The sequence below is a fragment of the Stegodyphus dumicola genome, chromosome 6 (genome assembly GCF_044657685.1).
Source record: "Stegodyphus dumicola isolate Sdum_Otavi_A_Nest chromosome 6, ASM4465768v1".
NCBI lineage: Eukaryota > Metazoa > Arthropoda > Arachnida > Araneae > Eresidae > Stegodyphus > Stegodyphus dumicola.
The window spans coordinates 41,232,232-41,245,683 of NC_140773.1; the positions used below are offsets into that span (position 1 = coordinate 41,232,232).

At 34.5% G+C, this 13,452-nt stretch overlaps 1 protein-coding gene across 1 annotated transcript in view; it reads right to left on the reverse strand.

The window, feature by feature from the left end:
* Positions 1 to 13,452, reverse strand: part of LOC118186661 (uncharacterized) — a 198,436-nt gene that overhangs the window by 129,349 nt on the left and 55,635 nt on the right. The gene's annotated exons all lie outside the window — the stretch shown is intronic.

Below are 13,452 nucleotides of genomic sequence, written 5' to 3' on the forward strand. Positions count from 1 at the left end.
TTTTGATGAAAGCATTTTCTATAAATTTAAAAATACTAAAACATGAGTTTTTGCTTCTCTTAAAATAGTTTTATAATTGGAAGTATATGTCTTCCACCAACGGCTGCTAAACTAAAAACCCGGATGGGACGTTTGTGGACACGGTGTATAATTCAAGTAGAGAACGAATATCCTTCCTCTCTGAAGCATAAAAATTAAAAGAAACCATGTTATCAAGAATCTTTTGAAGCACTTTTCCAAGCAAAAATTGAGTGGTACTGAAATTAAGAATAAGTTATTTCATCAAGAAGAAATTTTATACAGAAAATATTGTACCATAGTCGTATCTCCGTCAAAGAAAGAAGACCTGTTCTAGGCTAAATCTTTATCTTTATATACAACTATGTACAGATTACAATTTAGAAAAACTTTAAAATACATTTTCACTACAGTAGAGTGCGCAAACCAACGTCCGCTCTTTTCTCTTTCACATCTCAATCTCTTCTTAATCCCACCTTCGACCAGGGGGGAAAGTCCACTCCCCTCTTCCGCCCGAGGCGAGCAGAGGGTTCTCTGTCCCTTCTTTTAGGGCGGGTGACCAAGTGGTCTTCAGAGAAGGGAAACATTACAATATAATTAAATGTTTCAAAATGTAAAAATAAGTAGACTAAAGAGTAAATAAATGATCAAACTTTTTTTAATTGTATGATTATTTTAATTTAATAAACATAAAGGAATTATCACATTTCCCCGTGAGTGCTGTCATTAAATGACAGCAAGTCAATCTAGCACTGAAAGATCTGTGGTTCAAATTTTTGTGAAAGTATAGCTTCCAACTGTTTCTTCCCTGAAAGACTTAATGCCTTTAGAGTGGCGCCTGTAGTAGACGATAATTTGTCAGTATGTGACGATATGTGGTGAACGATAATATGTCAATGCTTGCATTTGTCACCTTGTCTAGTACCTTTAGTCATCCTTTAAGTGTAGAAGAATATATGTAATTTACGCTTTTCCCCGCGTATTCTATCGTGGTATAAGTTGTAGCAAGTCAATCTAGCATTGCAAGATCAATATATCGAGTGTCGTTGAGGGCATAACTTCTTCCTGCTCCGGAAAAACCTGACATCTATACAGTAACCTAACTTACAGTAAATATCTCCTAGAACTGATGATGCAGTGCTAGAAGAATTTAAGATTATTATTTTAATGCAAAAAACCGTTTCTAATTACTTGAAAGATAGTTTAGCAACTAAGCGAATAATAATAACAGGAATGAAAGGTAAGAATTTATAGATTGGAAGAACTTTTCGCCTAACTCAACCCAGTGTAACCGTGACTAGCTCAACTCAGTCTTGCTAGGATTTATAATCCTTTTCTATTCGTTGCATCTAACCAAAAAGATGGGATGCATATTCTCTTTTACTTGCTTCCGGAAATCCAAAATGCGAAGATGTATCTAATCTGCATCATTCCGTTTCTTTTCAAAGCAAGATTTCTGATTCGATTTCCTTTGTTGACAGCGCCGAATCATCACAGCTCGCTGCAGAACGGGGAAAAAAGTTAAAGGCAAGCGAAATGTACGCAGCACAAGGAGCACTCGAGAAGGCTGTTGCGTCATAAATTGCGTTAAGCCTGGCACATGTAGAATCTTTAGCGAAGTGAGACGGTTAAGGCGAAACTACCCGAGCAGCAAGCATAAGGAGTAGGTAGGAGGAGGTGCATGAGGTAATATCTTCACGCCCGAACACGATACCAAATGATACAAAAGTCTATGGGGTGCTAGAGAAGTAAAAAGAAAATAAATGCAATAGGGAATAAAGAAGTAAAGGAGATCGATTGATTTGAAAGTCGCTTTGCTGTAGGTGGATGCTGAGCTTAGAAATCCCTAACTTAAACTTTCATGGAGTTTGTGAAAAGGCTTTTTAAAATGGTGCTTAAACATTACCTGACACTGTTATTATTAGACGAAAACTCTTTTAACAAGCTCCCATTTCTGGCGTAGTCATGAGAGACTTCAAGAAATAAACCTTCGGAATCTTGAGAGACTAAGGAAAACAACGCTGAATTTTTTCTTTTCATTTCGAGATAATGCCTCCATTTCTTAGAATGTTGTGAACTCGAAAAATAAGTTAAAAATAATGTGTTATTTCTTGTGTTACAGTCATTTCAGCTTTTAGCTGAAGGAATCGTGTTTGGCAATAAATGTATGTCTTTTATCTTTTTGCTCGTTGCTGGAACACGGAAATCTTGTTTGGGTGTAGAAATAATAAATTGTTTCATGTTGTGACATTAAATCCTTTAAAGGATTCAACAAGAAACGTAACTGAATAAAGTTTCTAGAATCAATTCATTTTCATTTTATGTTTCTTTTAGTTGCTGTTTTGTTTTATGATGCCCGCATTATATGATAAGTAAAAGGTGCAAACGCTTGCAAACAATTAATGAAATATTGCCGTTTTAAAAAAAACTGTTAACAAATATTCGAGAAAAAAAAACATAAAATAGGAATTTAATCATAACTGAATGTGTCACTGTATGCGGAGTAGTTCATGAATAAATTTCGGTTAAAGGTTGGTTATAAAAATATTTTGGATGCAAAAAGACATTTGAAGTATGATAGAAAGTTCAAAGTTATTAGAGGGTTTACTTCAGAAAGAAAATCGGATTTTTCAGAATTCACCAAAAGCTTACAGCTACCAAGAAAGATAATTCCAGTATTAATTTGAAAATTATGCAAGATAACCTGGATTAACGAGCAACGGCTTTGAAAATATAAGTATGTACTGAGTCTTACAGCATGAGCCACAGCCCTAATCAAGGGCTTCTAACTGCCTGACATGATTTTACTACATTTATCGTATATCAAGAATAGACATCTGTTGGTTTCATTACGCTTGCAGCATGCCTTGATTCAAAGCTCAGTCTATTTCGCTTGGTTGAGCGCTTAAGCCTCCAGGAGTTCATATATTAGGGAAGCGTTTTTATAACTACCTTGTTTACTGTGTCACAAAAGTCCTTACCCAGCCATAAAAGAATTGGTCATTTAAAAAAAACAATTTTGTATAGCATATAAAATTAACGTTTTACACATTCTATCAGCAATTGGTAAAGATAGATAAAAAATAAAACGGAAAATGTATGACTTCTCGATGACAAATATTGAACGAGATATTTAGATTCAAAATTTGATGCCGTTTTGAATTTGCGGTAAGAGATCGGTTAATAAATAAATCAGAATTCTTGGAAGTTGATTTTTACCCCTTAGATACCACTGAATGATATTTTTTGTAATATACTAGTGTCCCTATTTATACTTTCGTGATATTTAATATGGCTAAAAAATTTTCAAGCAAGTAAGTTATAAGTTTTCAAAAAATAAATTGTCCATATTTTCATGAAATTTATTACTTTAGAAACATAATCTGGTAATTGTAAAGAATTCGTTAAAGAAAGGATGTGTTTCGTTTTTAATTAACCATTCGGTAGTTATAATTAAGATTAAGCAATTCTCTCTCCTCAAATGCGGGAGATGGTAAATTTTTATTTCGAGCTGCACTCGTTTGCGTCTACTGCAATGTGCAACTAGAATAAGAGCTGAGTTCAGTGATGGCTAACAAAAAGTTCATGGAAATAATATTAAGAGCTGTTGCGCGCTAAATTAATAATTTGAAGTATATTTCTATCACCAACTGTTGCGAAAATAAAGGCTGGGTAAGGACTTTTGTATATATCTATAATACAACTTGGTAAGGTCATGCATCTTCAGTCATAGGTAACGATGATATTAACACTTTGCAAAGCCTGATATTTATATTTCAAATTTAATTAGATAGCTCGGCGATGTAAAAAAGCATTTTACCACTGGCACTATATTTTTCTTCTGAATTTAATGTACAAACTCAGCAATTTAAAAGAAAAGTGTTGCCCCTGCTCGAATTAAAATACTTTTTATCTTCCACACAGAAAAGCGTAAGATACTTGATTTTTCTTTCAAATTTAATCTTTTACTAAACAAATTAATTTAAGAGCAATAAACGCAGATTCGTTTCAATTTCATCGCCATTGTTGTGTTCCCGCTCTCAGTTCTCACTAAAACTGTTAGATGGAACCATGTTCATAAACTCTTTAGACCAACGCAGAACATTTAAATGAGAATTTAAATGCGCTCTCTATGAGTTTTTTTCGAATAATTCGAAAACGGTGAGGAAACCGACTAAAGTGGATGTTGATTTTCGAAAAAGATATAACCAAAGGCAAAGCAAGTTCCAGTTTTTATTAAAATCGTTACTTGACGCCATGCCAGCTCTGCACTATTCTGTACTCTTTGTCGAGTTTGGTAAAATTTTGCAAATTCACCGTTAACTAGAATAAGAGGAAAATATTCTCTCCCTGACATTCGCAAAAAACTATCCCCATCCCGCTAAATTAAGCTACTTCACTCTCCATTAGCTAGTGTTATATATAGTGGTATATGAAGTTTTATATAGTTATATATGATGGTTATAATTAGTGGTAAACTAGCTGCTATATATATATATATATATATATATATATATATATATATACTTACTATTGTAAATGAATAAATGCAAAGTAAAAAGCAGTTCGAAAGTTATTCCAATTGTGCGCTGAAAGCAGTAGCAAATGGTGACAATAACGCCAAATAAATTGAAATAAATAATACGTTTAAAAGCCATGCCATATTCATTCATTATTCCGAATTGAATATGGCATGGGTTTAAACGAATTTTCAGATTTGTCAGATGTTTCCTTGTAAAACTAATTTTTATTTAAGTGATTTCTGGAATAATGCTTTTTACCCAAAATGGCTGCCTGTGGTCTCAAACACGAGAATGTTCACATTCTTCGTAATGCTTAAGGCAGTATTTTTTAGTACCTGCTCTACTCCAGCAACTGTTTGAGCTTCGCTCTAGTCAGTATAAAGTTAGCTTCGTTGCTAACGAGCATAGTCCTTCCAATATAGTATTTCGTCTCTCTGTTAGTCTTGTAGGGACAAGTTAAACAAGAACGTCTAAGGTCGATGAAACTATTTTGTAGCAATGCCTAGACCAGCTTCTCGCCCAAGTTTACTTCCCGATTAGCGAGGTAAACTGTTAATCTGCTCCAGATGGTTTCTGCACAAGTCCCAAAGCCTGTGAAAACCTTAATAGTACTACACTGCTTCTTTTTTCTACGACAAGTCCTCTTTCCAACAAAACTACTGTTGTTGCTAAGTGCTCTTTCTGCTAATTTCCCCAAGAAAGTCAAGGAACTAAAGGAGACTTTAATGTGCCTTGCCCTCCTCAGGAAAGTGTTGTATTCTACTGAGTTAGCCCAATTGCTAAGCAGCCGTACAAAATTCCAGCGATCTGACCTGATCTCACCATGAATATTAATCTCCCTTTATAACACAATCAGTCCCTTGATCAAGAAAGTTAGTTTCGAATGTAAACATCAAATAATCAACAGTTCTAATAATTTATTTCAAGAGCGTTAATTAGGGAAAGAAAAGATGTTAAGTTTTCTAAAAGTTTAAGTAAATTAAAAATCTGGACTTTATGCTTTGCTTTTATGATTTTCAAAGAATGTCTGGTTCTGTTTCGGAAAGAAATTAAATCACTGAAGAAAATGAATTAAAGACTGAATTAAAAAAGAAAGTTTAATAACTCTTAAAACATATTCCTTCAGATTCAATTTTCGCAACTGTCTCTTTTGAAATTTGTACGAAAATTAAAAATTTCCAATTCAGTCGATGTAATTACAAAATATTTATAACAGGCTCTCAGCTTCTTTTACATTTTCTTGTCCATTATTTTTAAAAGATAAGAGACTGTATCGCAATAATTAAAAGTATTTTTCTGTGTAACTAATTGCAAAAATTGAATTAATACGTTCAGAAAATTTCAATTTCACCTCTTTATCTGAAATTAAAAATTCGTTTCTCCCTGATTAACCAGTCAAAAACTGAGAATGTATAGTATATTTGCTAGAAATTCTGATTTCTTCAGTTATTCATAGATTTATACAAGATAATTATATGAATTCAAACCTAGTTAATTGTTTCAGCAGCGCTATTTAAAACGTTTTATGGATGTTTATAATACATTATCAGCTTGACCTTCATGAACAGCACGTATGACTTGCTTTACTAAGTTTCGTTTTTAAGCTACTTCATCTCAGACCTAAATCTTTCAGACCTTTCTCCGCAAAAGAAAGTAACACGAGGAAGATTTCGTGAGAGGGATGGACTTTTATGACAGCAGCAGCAATATGAATTTACTCAGCATTTGTTTAATGCAATGATTACAGAAAAAATGTGATTTCAATTGCTAAAGCACATGAAGGCTTAGGACAGTTTTATAAGCACTCGTGATAGGGAAAATGATTTATTCTAAGCTTTGAAACACACTGTTTTATTTGAGATCTTTCACCTGAGCTACAACTGCTGATGAATCTTTATATTTTTTTTAGACAGCGCAGACAGACAGAAAAACTGCAAGCCTGATCATCGGACTGACGCAAAGGAGACATTCACTCGTTCTTTGTTTCTAGGATCCGACATCTCCCACTACTTTATCTCTGACGCCCCAAAGTACTATTGCTATATCTAAGCTGTCCACTGTACTCACTGTGTTTTCAAATTTGAAAAATGAAAATATACTGCATATTTTATTTCTGTTTCGGGATGATGCGTTTTTATCATACGATTATTTTTTTTTGACGTTAATTCAATTTAAATTTAAAGTTAAGAGAAATTTAAAGTTATGGAAATACAAAAAATATTTGCTTTTATCAATTAATGGGTATTGTGTCTTCGCTTTTGTTATTTTTGTTTGCAGAAAGTTTACGTTTTGCTGAGCTGGGAAATATCATTGCACAAATTGCATAAAATGAAAAAAGGACATTAATAGGTCATGTGAACCCCCTTATCTGTATACAAAGTTTACACCTTGTAACAATGCTTTCAGTTAGGTGGTCAACCACCGCAGAATTAAGCAATCGCCATTCTTCTTGTAGAGCAGTTTCCAGCTCAATAAGAGTGGCTGGAAGTGGGAAACGTGAAGCTACAGCACGGTCGAGAGCATCCCAAAGATTTTCAATGGGATTAAGGTCGGGCGAATATGCTGGCCACGCCATACGCGCAATCACTTCACTCTCCAGGTAGTCATCGACGATGTCAGCTCTATGGGGACGTGCGTTATCGTCTATTAAAACAAAAGTAGGGCCAAATGCTGCAGCGATCAATTTCACAGTGAGTTCTAGGACTTCATCTCGATACCGGACAGCCGTCAAAGAACCCCGTTTAAAGATGTGCAGGTCCGTGCGGTATCGTAATGAAATCCCTGCCCACACCATAATGCTTCCGCCTCGGAATGCGTGATATTCGCTGATGTTTTGGGATTGATTGCGTGTTCGTTGTTCACGCCATATCCTTATACGCTTGTCATCTGGCTCCAGACCAAATCTTGTCTCATCAGTAAACATGGCATTGCCCCAGTCAGACACATTCCAATTGAGATGTTCCCGGCACCACTGTAATCGTGCCCCTCTTGATTGGACGAATAGAGGAACACAAACTCGTGGTACCCGGGCGTACAGTCCACTCATATGTAATCTTCGGCGTACAGTAGCTGCAGATATCGCCTTACCAATGGACGCTGTAACCATAGACGTCATACGTGTGGAGGTTGTTCTGCGATTCCGCTTGGCTACAATAGCAATATATCGATCTTCTGCGGGGGTTGTAACGGACCGGCCACGGGCTTTCGGTCAATTGTCTGTGTGGTTTAGAATTGTTTCCATAAACGTGAAATTACAGAATGGTGAAGCCGAAGAAAAGTGCAACATCTGTGATCGACTGTCCTGCTTCAATGCGCCGCACAGCACGCCAGCGTTCAGATTCTTCCATTCGTCTTCTGGAAGTCATAGAAACACGTATGCATTGAAAACAAATTGTATGAAAGTTTCAAACCCCTTCTATCAGCACTTACAATCAACTTCATAAAGCTGGCACAAAGCTTCATAAAGCTGGCATAAAGCTTCATAAAGCTGGCTTCTTATAAGACTGCCCTATTTTGCCTACTTCTTGACATAAAAGCGCGATTGGCTGTTCCTTAAAATATTTGCATACTTCCATCTACCTCTGCAGCGAATAGCATCCTCTTCAATTCTGATTGGCTTCCGGAAATTAGCATTTTCCTCTCCGTGCTTAACTTTTGGAAGTGAGTGTATTTAGAGTACGAGAGACTCACGACAGAAGGCGATAATTCGTTACATTATACTTCTTAAAGGGAGATTAAAGAGAGAAGCGAAAGACATTTCACCAAATCCCCTTATTGAAAAGTTATTTTTCACCACATATGAGTTCGGGGTCTTTCGTAGGATTTTTTGATATTTGGGGTTGGGCAACAAGAAAAACCAAATGTTTTATAACCGAATCCAAAGCAAAGATCTTCCAGTGTTAGTTCGATGTGCTAACTACAGAGAGCAGCAGAGGAAAAGAACGAGACCTATTCGATTAGATCAAGACGGTAATGCAAATGTTCACCTCATTTAGTTCGGGCGCCACTCTAACGAATAAACAAACAAAAAAAATCAACGATTTCTTTACGACGATTCCAATCATTCGCATTGTTGACCACTAACGGCATAAAAGCATGTTCGATGAAATGTGATGAATCCTGATAATGTTTTAAACAATAGCAGGGCTAAAGTGAGGGAAGTTTATAGTAAAGCTTTTAGAGAGTAATGCAAAACACTGCAGAAGCTAAGAAAATAAAATATTTGTTATTATAATAGTTTCCTCATACCGTGTGAGTATGCAAAACTAAAAATGTAAAAAATTAAGCAATATCTTTCTAAAAACTTTATAGAACAGGGGAAAATAGTATACTGTTATAGTACACACTAAAATAGTACTAAGATCATTGCGGGCAATATATAAGGAACTTCTTGTTCTCAATTATAATTCTAAACAAAAATGAGGTAACAGTTTGTATTTTGTAAATAATTTAAATGCAGTGAATTCTGCCTAAGACGACCTCTAACGGGTCTTCTGCTAAGGTGGGCATTTTAAAAAAGTAACCTTCAGTACCATTATTTGTTTACGTTATAATGTCATAAATACTAACCATTTTGAGCACTCCTAGGAAGATGGTAGCCACAAGAGGACTCGCTGTGATTACATGCTTGGTAGTATTTTATATTAAAAATGAATCCTTAAAGTATTCTTCCTAAAGCGATGCTTATGATCAGGATAAAAATAATCGTTACTGTTATAGAATAGGTTATTCGGAGTTTGCTTAAACCACTGTCTTGAACATCTTGTCAACTTGATTTGAATGATTTTTGTTAAACTAAAAGAGCATTAGCATAAAGTATCGTGCCAAGAAACATAAATTCTATGTTTGAAAAGAAGAAGCAGACAAATCTTCTCTAGCTTATCATAGCTGGTCACTTTGCCACGATTTTGACTTCAGGTTTGCGAAAATTCATCCAAAACACTTCTTCGGGTGGGGAATAAGACTTTTCGGAAGGGCTTCACATTCATAAATCTATTTTCCTCCTTTATGACAATCAAGTCTAATGCATTTTCCCCAACTCTTTCAAAATTTTATTATCTTATTTTTTTACTCCTTCGTTATTGTTTCCTTGTTACTTTCATGTAAACTCGGCGTCTAGGGGATTTCTACGTTGACGACACACATTTAGGTGACTAAGTATTTATTTAGTTATTGATGGAGATACAGAGATGAGTATTTAGAAATGACTCACACTCGGGTATCCTGACACGACAGGGCCTCCTGGCGATGATGGAGTTGCAACAAAATCTGAAAAGAGTAATTAAAAAAAAAAAAAAAAAAAAAAAAAAAAAAAAAAAAAAGAAAAAGAAATAAAGGGGAAAAAAGTCGTTTGGATATACCATCTTGGAACGTTCTGAGGAAAAAAAAAAAAAAAGCGTCATTTGCTTGGAGTGTCAATAGATCATCCTGGAACGTCTTGATGGAAGAAGAAATGTTATTTCTCCAGACCATCTTAAATGCTCAAGCGTCTTTAGAAGCATATCTGGGAGGGACATCTTGAGTGAAGAAGAACCGGTCGAAGCTCCCATGTAAACTCGGCGTCTAGGGGATTTCTACGCTGACGACACACATTTAGGTGAGTAAGTATTTATTTAGTTATTGATGGAGATACAGTGATGAGTATTTACAAATGAAAAAAAGAGTTATAATTGAGAAGTTAGCAGCTTCGCCATCTATTAATACGTCTTAGTCGAAAAAAACATGACTGTTCTCATTCGCTTCCATCGTCCATCTCTCGTCTCACTGCAATGCCGTCAGTTGTGTTGAGTTGTTGAACTCCTGCTACTCACATTCATGTTTCCTTTGCTCCACCAGCTGATATCCATATAAAATGGTTATCTCTTCTCCTACTTTTGCAAAACCATTTTGCTTCTGAAGAAGAGGGACTTATATCTGATCTCCCTCAAAATCGATCAAGTCCTATTTAAAATCTATGGCAGTCTTAACTCTTCCCAAAAATCCCAAAGTCTTAACATTTACTTTGGCGTGTTGCTTTTCCATTGATTTGCTGGAATCTAAAGGTTTATATTAACGAATGTTAGCAGTCGAGAAGATTAAATCTTTTAATAGCATCTTTTAGTTTCTATTTTTGGATAAAAAGATTCGCCGTGCAGGAATTCGAAACTTTGCACGAAACTTCCTAAGGTAATACAAATGTGATTCAATTTCTTGCAGAAAGCCTAATGAGAAACGGAAAAAGTAAAATCCAAAATAAAACTTAGATGACTAATTTAAAATAAAAATAAAACTTTACTTGCGAAATAAAATCGAATACTGATTTACTGTCTTACTTCTCATAGCTAAGTATTAAGCAAAAATAAAAAGAGAAAAATTTGATTAACATGACAAATGATTTAAAGCAGAAAAAATTGAAATAGAATGAAAAAAATTGATACGCAACTTTTAGAATTGGATTCAGGTTAAGATGCCATCTAAAATTAAACTGACTGGATCAGGAATGATCATAACAAGTGAAGGCTTGAAGTGCTTCTCTGACACTCTCTTTTCACCCACACTTTTCATGCCAGAATGTAACTGAGACAGCGAGCGTTTATTTAGATTGAGGGAGAAACAAGTATAATTTAAGCGATGGTTTCGCAGGTTAATTTAGAGCGTGTTCTGCCTACTTGAGGCCACATTGTTAGCTTGACTTTAGAACGATTTGATTCGGTGCCGTTGAATGCTTCTAGCCATTACGCTTGTCTCGCCAGTTTTCTACAAACCAGACCTTTTCCTGGGCATTACTTTATCCTGTGAGCCGTTAGACTAATCTATTACGTTTGATTTTAGTTCAACATTATATATTTAAGTTAAGCCAAAAGTGCTGGCTTTTGTAAACCCAAATTCGATCATTGTTACTTTTTAGTGTCCAACTAAAAGGGTCTTATACATCATTCTTCTGAATTTTGTTTTTGTAATTACAAGACGTGAAGATAATTCTTCTGTCGGCACTGCATGCTTTCTATGAATATCAAACTTTATAACCTGAAGAAAACATATTCTAATGTCACTGCTTCAGAATGATTCAACCACAAGTTAGGTGAAAAGAACATATGCTTTCACACCTAAAGCAAGAATTTTATAGAAATTCAAATGTCTTTCGAGAGCGTCTGTGCTTTAGCGATCCATGGTAAAAAGATATAAAGGGGACAGGAAGCTATGTGACGCTACACAAAATTCTTATACATGTTGTTTTACTTCCAGTTGTTCTCTCACGTAAATATTTGAAAACGGGTTACCAGAATTTTCTGCGAAAAGCTGTCATGACACTCATATGCTTCTCTGTTAGCTTTCATAGCAGACAGTCTTGCGAAAGAACGTCTTGTCAACTGTTTCGAAATTCTTAGACTCAGCTTTTTACTATAAAACGGTTGGCTGAAGCAGTTTATCGAAAACTTTGATACTTTGAAATTCCTGTTTACTGATCATACAGTTCAAAAAGCAATAAAAATTTCAATGTTATTCAAGTTTATCAACGAAACTTTGTTCCTGACACTATAATATCCTCAACTAATATATTCTAAAAGACATACTGCGTTTGCACGAAACTATAAGTAATGCAAGTATTGTTCATACTTGATATCAGCATAACATACATAATTACGATATAAAGTACAATTCTAAATTTTACGATTGTCAGTATTAAATAAAATACTGGTTAAATGTATGGTATCGTAAAACGAAACCTTATAGTGAATTATTTTGTTTCTTTCGCCCGAACTGTCTCCAACTTAATATAAGCAGTGGCCAGACTGTACGTTTAGTAATCCTCCACATATGCATACGCAATGGCGTACTACCGGGTTAAGGGGTACTTAAATTCTGCCGTCCTCACAGGCACTCGTTGTTTTATATTAGAAAAATAACAATTTTATAAAAATATTTGATTTTACAGGATGATTTTCTGCTTCCAAATAATAAGGAAAATTTATAACAACTTACAAAAAGCTAAATAAAATCCACTAATAAAACGCAAATGTAGTATAGGTTCAAACTAATATTATTTCAAATTAAAAAACAAAAAATATACATACTAATAAACGCATTACTAATACAAGAAAATGTAACTTTTGAATTGTTAAACTGTTACATAATTACGATATAAAGTAAATATCTCATTAAGTGAGTACTGCATTAAGTCATTTAGTTGCTATTAATGAGATATTTGATTATTAACATTCTCTAAAAATGATTAAATTTGGCTTATGATCTAATATACAACATGCTGTTTTTCACATGCTCTGAAGTAAACATACTTTTGTACTTTCTTTTTATTATTTTAAGTTTCTGAAGAAGCTTGCTCGCTAAGGTATGCTGACCAAAAATGCTTTCACTGTTAGTGCACACCTAAATAGGTTTTTGTATGTAATACGGTACGTTAGTTAAAAAATTCTATGACTTTTATTTTCTGTTCTTTTGAGGATTATGCAAGTACGAAGAGTAATAGTCTCTAATTTAGCTTCCAATGTGCTATTTTCCTCGACTAATATGAAACGACTATTTCTTCGACTATTTTCTATTATAAAAATTTTCCTCGACTCAACTATACCTTGTTTCTGCATGGTAAACTGTATGACCATATTCACTATCTAGCTCAAGCAAAGATTTAAAAACTCGATGCTCCAAAGTCCATCCTGAGATTAAATTTAGAATGCTTACAATAGTAGTTATTACAATTATTATGTATAATTGTATAATAAATAGTAAGTCAGTGGAATGTATAACTGCAGGCTTGAAATTCCATTGTTAGTCTTGAATTTTACTGTTTTAGTTTTACCCTAACCAATTTTGTATCAATGCAGCTTTGTACTTCTAAGTATTTTTTTAAATCTATGCAGTCAAGAATGTCATATGTATTCAAGGTAGTCCTTTGCATTCCCTATCTAGATAT